The 9,209-nt window shown below is 36.2% G+C and overlaps 1 pseudogene; it reads right to left on the bottom strand.

The window, feature by feature from the left end:
* Positions 1-1,423: 1,423 nt before the first annotated feature.
* Positions 1,424-8,732, bottom strand: LOC105805506 (annotated as a pseudogene).
* Between the last annotated feature and the right edge of the window lie 477 nt (positions 8,733-9,209).

The raw sequence follows: 9,209 nt of genomic DNA, 5'->3' as shown, positions 1-9,209 counted from the left end.
AAAAAGACATCTGTTTATAATATGAGAGACAAAATAAGAAGACAGAATGTTGCCTTGTTCCATCTCAGTTGGGAATATGCACATTGAACCACTCAATTTTTAGCCACTCAGTACATATCAATCAACAGTGACTGTGAAAATGCCAACAGTATTGATATTGAGGTTACAAATACATTTTGGCAAGTAGGCAAATTTGAAAATATGAAATCCATGAATGATGAGGATCAACTGTGCATGTGCATATATAATTATTTTTGACAGCTTCCTAGTTTTCTGTTGTATGGATATGCCACATGTTCTATACCAGTTTTCCTAGGATGGCCAATTTGATGATTGCTTCCAAGTCTGTTACCAACAGTGACCACTGCAGTGAACATGTTTGCTCCTTTATCCTTACAGACCTGTGTGAGAGTTTTTACGCATATGGATAAGGGGACTTCTAAATTGTACATAATCTGCACCGTTAGTTCCACTAAATGCTGCTAGTTGGCCCTATAGAATGACTACACCAGTTTGCACGCCTGCCAACCTGAGGATGCCCATTTCCCCCACATTTTGCTAGACCTGATATTATCTGACTTTTTAATGTTTACTAAATCTTTGGGTACAGGATAGCGTTTCTTCGTTTTAATTTGCATTCTCTGAACAGTAGTCAAGATCTCTTCACATACTTACTAGCAAATCACCATACGCCCTTCTGCAAATGGCTTATTTCAATCATTTCATTTTCTTTTGGGTATTCTGCCTTTTATCTTACTGATTTCCTGGCAATTCATGTAAACACTAAATACTGATGCCTTTAAAATTTTATAGACATTGCAAATATTTTCTGCTAATTAGATATGTATCTGGAAATTTTGTCTACGTAGAATTTACCAGAGAAAAATTTAAAGTAGATATAATCAAATTTGTCAGTTTTTCCCTTTATGTTTGAACTTAAGGGATTTTTGCAGATCCTTTAGAATTTTTTTCTATTTCTAGTTTTAATTAAATTTTTTAAAAACAAAAGATAATAGCATTTTTCAGTGCATGAATATCTGAAAATCCTTCCACGTGCAAGTACATTTTTCTAAGAGAAGAAAAAAGAGAAAAAAAGCAACAAGAACCCACCCTCACCCTTCCCAACTGTATTTCTCCTGGTGGGTATAAATCAAATTTACTTTTAAAAGCTCATAATGGGCTCTTCATGAATGCAAGTTTCTCCACAAAACAGCATGCTGTTAAAGAGTGTGCAACGTGAAGGGAATGCCAACATGCTAACTAATATGATTGGCAAAAAATAGTTGTTTTGTAAGGTAAGGCAGAGATTTTAATATTTATGTAATCAAAGTCCAAATAAACTTTTCTCCAGCACAAACTGTTACAACTTTCTGCCCAAGCACTCCAAAATTTGGGTTCTTAATATTGTCGATGATATTCAAAATTATTCCATATATATGAAAGTGTTGATATCAGATTCATCTCTTCTGATGTATTTGTGCTCTGTGAGCCACTCTATTTGCTCTTTTATCATTTTCTTTTGTGGCAAGAGCATGTTTTCCAAAATTTCTACTAATTCAGTCTGCAACTGAGCATTACTAATTTTCTTTCTCATTTTCATTATTTGTATAATAGCTTCCTGGGTTCTTACTATTCTTAGTTGTACTATTCCTTCATTCTCTTCTTCTCTCATCCTTTCTGTAGAGAGCTGCAAGTGTCCAATCAAGCTGATTTTATCCCTTTTCTGAACTTTTGAATTTTTTGTTAAACTGAACTCCTGGTTCACTGAAAAAGGAGCACCTTCTGTAAGGTCTTTGGGTGAGTTAACTTGAGGTTCATACAGTAAAACTTGTCGTTTGAGCTTTGGGAAAGATACTAAAGACCATAAAGTCCTTCTGAGCTCAGCATCAGGGGTTCAGTTGCAAGTTTCAGATTTTCAAAGCTGATTTTCTCTCCAGGTCTTTGGTTCCATACAAACAACACAGCCAGCTGAAACATGGCTACCGCCGAATCATATTGACCTATTTCATTCTTAAATGTTATAATTCCATTTGACATGAGATGACGCCAATGTAATTTTCTACCACTACGATTTGTTTTGTAGAATTCTTCTACTTCAGGTATCAAATCCTCCAGTTCAGTAGGAAGTGAGACAAAGACTTTCTCAGAACTTCTTGACTAGGCACCAGCATTCAGAAATTTTATGTTAACTGAATCAGCTGATAAAGCCAATTTATTATTTATATGCATTTCCTTAAAAGTTTGGTTCAAATCTTCAGATACTTTTATGTCCTGAAACATTCTAGCAACCTTATTTACATAACCTGCTGACATACCAACTTTTCTTAGCCATTCTACCATATTTTCTTCCTTCAATTTCACCATCAGCAGAGATGTCTAAGACATTGTGTCAAATGAGCTTTGTGATACCTCACAAAAACATAGTTTTGTACATATTTAAGTACCAAGAGCACTTCTTTAAGCTTTGCTTCAATCTCTTCAGAGGTTAAAGACTATTAATAACTAACCTTTAAGTTAAGGAATACACTTATTCATTTCTATCACTCATTTTCTATTATTTTGTTGACATTTACCTAATATTTTTCTGCACCTAACAAGAGGATAGATTTTTTTCACTGTTGAATCAGACTAGCATTTTTGAACAAACGCTATTATATCATAGTGCAATTCTAATGCATTGCTTTATTTTCTTAACTACTTTTTTTATATTTGCATCTAAATGGAATTGGACTATAAACTAATTCCTCACATTTCACCTTTTTAAAATTTTAATATAATGTTGTGTATAAGAAAGAAATTATCTGATCCTTGACAGCTTGTTTGAATTCATCTGTAAAGCTACGTGGGATTGGGGGCCAAGGGACATTTTGAGAATCCATTTCAATTATTTTACTGGTTATTAATCTATTATAGTTTTCACTTATTTTTGTCCTTTTTGCCATTTGAGGGAAAACTCCTTTATACATGTTTTCAAGTATATTCAAGAATAATTTTTATAGTTTTATGATTTGTAAATCTGTATTCTATGTGTATTTATTCCCAAGTTTTCACTCTGTATTTTGTTTATTTAAATATCTTGTCATTTTGTCTAATTAATTGTTTGTTTTATTTGTCTTTTGAAAAAATTTGTTTTTTTAATTGTTACTCTTCTCTAATTTTCTTTACATAATCTCATTTTATTCAATTCTCCTTTTATCTTTTTCTTTTTTGTTTCTTAGGATTTACTGTTGCTCTTTACTTTATTTGTTAATTTGAACACTTAGCTAATTTATTTCAATAGATCTTATTCTCTGCTAAATGTTTCAAATCCGTTAAGTTCCTTCTAATCTGCCTCCCACAAATGTTGACATGTAGTGCTTTCACTGCTATTTAGTCTAAATATCTTAGTTTACATTATTATTTTCTCTTTTTACTGTTTGTTTAGTAAATTTTAAGTTATTTAGTCACTTAGTTTTTTTCTTTTTATTATCAATTCCTAATTTTCTTAAATTATAACCGCATTTTCATGTTGTGAATGATATTAATTTTTTATAATTTATTCAGGCCATTTTGTTTAGTAAACTTTATGAGACCTTCTTATACTTGACAATAATTTTAACAGTTTCAATGAATATAGATTCAAAGTCACTTTCCATGAATAACTTGAAAATATCTTATTACCGTCTTCTTGCAGCCAGTGTTACTATTGAAAAGATTATCATCGCTTACTTTGTAGGTGTCTAGTTTTTCCTCTCAGGTGCATTTATTAGCTTTTGTTGTCTTTCATGTCTTTAAACATCACTGTCATGGGTCTAGGTACAGTTTTCTTCTTATCACTTCTCTCGGCACTCTGATTCCCTTCTACCTAAGGATGCACATCTTGTTCATTACTTCCTCTACTTTCCCTCCTCCATTTACTCTTTGCTCTCCTGAAAGTCCTTTTATTTAGCTGTCGAGACTTCTACTTCTATCCTGTCTCTTTTTTTTTTTTTTTTTTATTTCAGCAAATTATGGGTGTACATATGTTTAGGTTACGTGTGTTGCCCTTGGTTCCCCCCACCACCGAAGTCCGTGTTTCAAATATGTCCATCCTTCGGGTAGTGCGCATTGCCCTCCTTGTGTATACAAATACCCCTCCCCTCCTCCCTCTTCCCCCCTCCACCCACCACCCTCCCCCTTCCCCAGCATCCAATAGATGTTCTGATATGTGCTTTTTTGTGTTGATTAGTTAATACCAATTTGATGGTGAGTACAAATGGGTCCCGTTCTGCTGCTCTTGTGGTGCTCCACTTTGGATAATGGGCTTAAGTTTAATCCAGGAAAGTGTAAGAGGTGCTAGATCACTGTCATTTCTTATGATTGAGTAATATTCCATTCCCACTTAGAACCGGAACCAGACAAGGCTGCCCACTATCTCCACTTCTATTCAACATAGTGCTCGAAATCCTCGCCACAGCAATTAGGCAAGAGAGGGATATTAAGGGTGTCCAAATGGGGACAGACGAGATCAAACTCTCTCTCTTTGCCGATGATATGATATTATATCTAGAAAACCCTAAAGACTCATCTAAGAGACTCCTAGAACTGATAAACGAATTCAGCAAAGTCTCAGGCTACAAAATCAACACACACAAATCTGAGGCATTCATATATGCCAACAACAGTCAAGCAGAAGATCAAATCAAAAAGGCAATTCCTTTTACAATAGCCTCAAAGAAAACTAAATATCTAGGAATATATTTAACGAAAGATGTAAGAGACTTATACAGGGAGAACTACGAAACACTAAAAAAAGAAATTGTAGAAGATGTAAACAGATGGAAAAACCTACCTTGCTCATGGATTGGTAGAATCAATATCGTTAAAATGTCCATACTACCTAAAGTGATCCACAGAATTAATGCAATCCCTATCAAAATCCCATTATCATTCTTTACAGATCTGGAAAAAATAATTCTATGCTTTGTATAGGAACCAGAAAAGACCTCGTATAGCCAAAGCAATCTTAAGTAAAAAGAACAAACTGGGAGGTATCAGTTTACCTGACTTTAAGCTGTACTACCAGGCTGTAGTGATTAAAACAGCTTGGTACTGGCACAAAAATAGAGACATAGACCTCTGGAACAGGACTGAGAATCCAGAGATGAAACCATCTGCATATGGTAATCTAATCTTTGACAAAGCTGACAAAAACATACACTGGGGAAAAGAATCTCTTTTCAATAAGTGGTGCTGGGAAAACTGGATAGCTACATGCAGAAGACTGAAACTAGACCCCTACCTCTCACCTCTCACAAAAATCAATTCAAGGTGGATAACAGACTTAAACCTAAGGCACGAAACCTTAAGAATTCTAAATGAAGATGTTGGGAAGACCCTTTCAGACATCGGCCTAGGTAAGGAATTCTTGAAGAAGACCCCCAAAGCAATCGCCGCAGCAACAAAAATAAATAAGTGGGATCTAATCAAATTAAAAAGCTTCTTCACTGCCAAGGAAACTATCATTAGAGTGAATAGACAGCCCACAGAATGGGAAAAAATATTTGCTCCCTACACATCTGATAAAGGGCTGATAACCAGAATCTATCTAGAACTCAAAAAAATCAACAAGAAAAAATCAAACAACCCCATCAACAAATGGGCAAGCGAAATGAACAGAAACTTTTCAAAAGAAGACAGAATAATGGCCAGCAAACATATAAAAAAATGCTCAACATCTCTAATCATTAGAGAAATGCAAATCAAAACCACAATGAGGTATCACCTAACTCCAGTGAGATTGGCTTCTATCAAAAAAACACAAAACAACAAATGTTGGCGAGGATGTGGAGAGACAGGAACACTTCTACACTGCTGGTGGGACTGTAAGTTAGTGCAGCCTCTGTGGAAAAGAATTTGGAGATACCTCAGAGAGCTAAAAATAGAAATACCATTCGATCCAGCAATAGCACTATTAGGCATCTACCCAAAAGAGCACAAAACATTCTACGATAAGGACATCTGCACTCGAATGTTTATGGCAGCACAATTCACTATTGCAAGAATGTGGAAACAACCCAAGTGCCCGTCAATCCATGAGTGGATTATCAAAATTTGGTATATGTTCACAATGGAATATTACTCTATCCTGTCTCTTGATCTTCCTTTCAGTCTTCCCATTTATTTATCATTTGATTTAGAAATATCCTAGGTGGTTCATGTAGCTTATTTTTTAGCTGAAAAGACCTGCAAAATAAATGAGAATTATAAGGGCCTAATTAAAGAATGTTGGGACATCAAATGAACTCATTTCTCATTTTGATCACTTTCTTTGATGCCTTCAACTTTGAGATTGGCTCCAAAGGAATGTGTTCTATGAATGCTAACGGAAACACTAGAATGTAGCAAAGGTGATTAATATGATTTATTATAAAAATACCTGTCTTAAATATGAAATTTATTTGCATATCTTTCTAAATACTTCCCATAGCCCTAATTTTGAGGAGAAAAATAGAAAAAACATTTTTCCCTGGTCAACAGGAGACATTCTAAGGGTTTGTCTAATGGGTGGAAAAAAAAAAAAAAACCTATTAGCTGAAACAAGAAGTATAGGCTGTAATAATCTGTGGAAATTGGTTACCTGCCATGATACAGCTTTCAAAGGGGAGGAAACGGAAGGATAGTTATGCAATTATGAATATTAGATATTTGACTAGGGCAACTATAGCATTCAATTTCCTGTCAGTAAAGCAATAGTAATATTTGATCCATATATACCCCCATATTAATGATAAAATAGCCACTTTAAAAAGGAGTAAATTTCACGAGGCATTTATAGCCTAATGGCTAAGGGCAGAGGCATTCTTGTCAGTGAGCTAAAGTTTCTATGCTGACACGTCTCAGCTATGTGACCTTTGGCAAGTGACTTCAGCCCCCTGCTTTTATTTTTTGATCTATAAAACAGAATTCACAAGAGCACATACCCCTCTAGGGGTGCCATGGGAATTCAAGCAGAAAGTTTATGTAAAATACATGGCACACAGTTACCATCCCCAAAATAGTGCTTACTATTATATTGAATGGGCATGATTATCAAGTGGGATATAGAGATTTTTTTTAAAACACAGTGGCTATTGGGTTTATTAAGTGTCCAAGCAGCTCAAAGAAATATTTGCTTTCCTTTAAGCAATTGAGTAAGCATTTAATTCAGAGCCAGTAGAAAGCATGAAATTCAGAGTTGATTTAGAGCTCTCAGCACAGAAGCAATGAGGTAAAAGTAAACACACACAGATAGGTATGAAATAGTTTGAAAAGCAAAATCTCAACTACTACAATCTTGGAAAAACAGTTTTGATAGCATGAGCCAAGAAGCACCTTTGGAATGTTTATTTTGTAAATGCCTTTTGAGATGGCATTCATGGCAATTCATTCTTACACCCTCAAAACTATGCTACTATAAAGATAGTCCTGATTTTTTATAGTAGAATATAATTCCTCATATAATTAGCAACAAGTTCAACAAAATCTTTTGGAAATCACAATGGTATCAAACCAGAATAATAATCAATGGAAACTGAAACTAGACAAAGGTAGGTATTCGTTTAGCTAAGAATTTTATCCATATTTTAAATTAAGGATTAGTGTGTGAAACTATGATGTGATAAAAAGTATATATTTTGGTCTTCATCCCAGGCTCCTAAAACCTTTGTAATTTCCTAAGTGATAAGAACAAAAAGAATATCTTTTGTGATGATAGTCAGGTTTTGTACCCAGTTCCTGAAACAGCAGAGAAGGATAGAGATGCAAGGAGTGTCTTTTGCTATTTATAACAAGCCCCTTCCAACAACATCTGAATTTGTGTTCATGAGGAGACCTTTGGGCATGCCCTAAGGATGGGGGTGCTGGTTGCCAGGGGAACAAACTATGTAGTTAGAGGCTTGGAACTTTCAACACCAGCCCTGGGGGTAGAGACCTCCTGACGGGGGCGGGGTGGAGGGAGTTGAAAATTGGCTTAATCACCTAAAGCCAATGATTTAATCAATCATGCTTATGTAACGAAGCCTCCATAAAAATGGAAAAGTTCAGAATTTCAGGGTTGCTGAACACGTCAAGATGTTGCAAGAGTGGCCTGCCTAGAGCAGGCAGGGAAGCTCAGCACCCCTACCCCCATACCTTGCCCTATACATCTCTTCCATCTGAGTGTTCCTGAGTGGTATCCTTTATAATAAACCAGTAAACATAAGTAAATATTTCCCTGAATTTTGTGAGCCACTCTAGCAAATGATCAAACTCAAGGGAGGTGTCGCGGCCCGGATTGCAGAACGGGGGATGGACACAGAAAGAAACACACAGACACACACAAGGACATACAAGAGTGCAGTAGACAATTCTACCAGTCGCTTTATTATATACTTTTTCTATGTCCGGCAGCTACTTCCTGGCACGTGACTACCTTGGGCACCCTGAGAAAAATACATTTTCATTCCTTCCAGACGATTGCTTAAGGGAAGCAGACGTTTGCATCTTAACTTCTTGTATCTTAACTTCTTTATCTCATTACCGTATGCAGGACAATGAGATGCCTTGGCTTGTTTGCAAGACCCCAGGCGCTTGGTTATCTGTCATAAAGCTATCTGTCATGAGGAATAGTTCTGTTTGTCCAACAGGCCGTGTCCGGACCTATTGACCTCTGGCACCAAGGAGAGCACGCCCAGTTTCGCTGACTCTGGGCTTAAGCCAATTTGCCCAGGGACGGCCCCTACAGGAGGGGTCATGGGAACCCCAATTAATAGCTGGTCAGTCAGAAGGGGACTCAGACTTGTAATTGGCATCAGAAGTGGGGGCAGTCTTGCTGGACTGAGCCTCGAACTTGTAGGATCTGATGCTAACTCTGGGTAGTTCCTGTCAGAATTGAATTGAATTGTAGGACACCCCGTTGGTGTCTGTAGGGAACTGGAAAATTGCTTGGTGTGAAAAAAATTAAAAGCCCCACACATTTGGTGTTAGAGTTTTGTGTATGAGAGTAGAAGAGAATAACAGGGTTTTATTTTCCTTTTTGATAATTTTAATAGTTAAATGAGGACGAGGTAAAAAAAGAATATATGTCAATGGAGTGTGTGTGTATGTGTGTGTGTGTGCACACGCACACATGTGGTATCAGGAGGTAAAATAGTCCCCCAAAGTGTTCACATCTCAGTCCCCAAACTTGTGAATATGTATGCTACATGGCAAACATTTTGTTACATAATTCT

This window comes from Propithecus coquereli, unplaced genomic scaffold (genome assembly GCF_000956105.1).
Source record: "Propithecus coquereli isolate 6110/MARCELLA unplaced genomic scaffold, Pcoq_1.0 Scaffold13, whole genome shotgun sequence".
Taxonomy (NCBI): Eukaryota; Metazoa; Chordata; class Mammalia; order Primates; family Indriidae; genus Propithecus; species Propithecus coquereli.
Note: the sequence above shows the minus strand (reverse complement) of the source record. Positions and strands in the feature narration are given on the sequence as shown.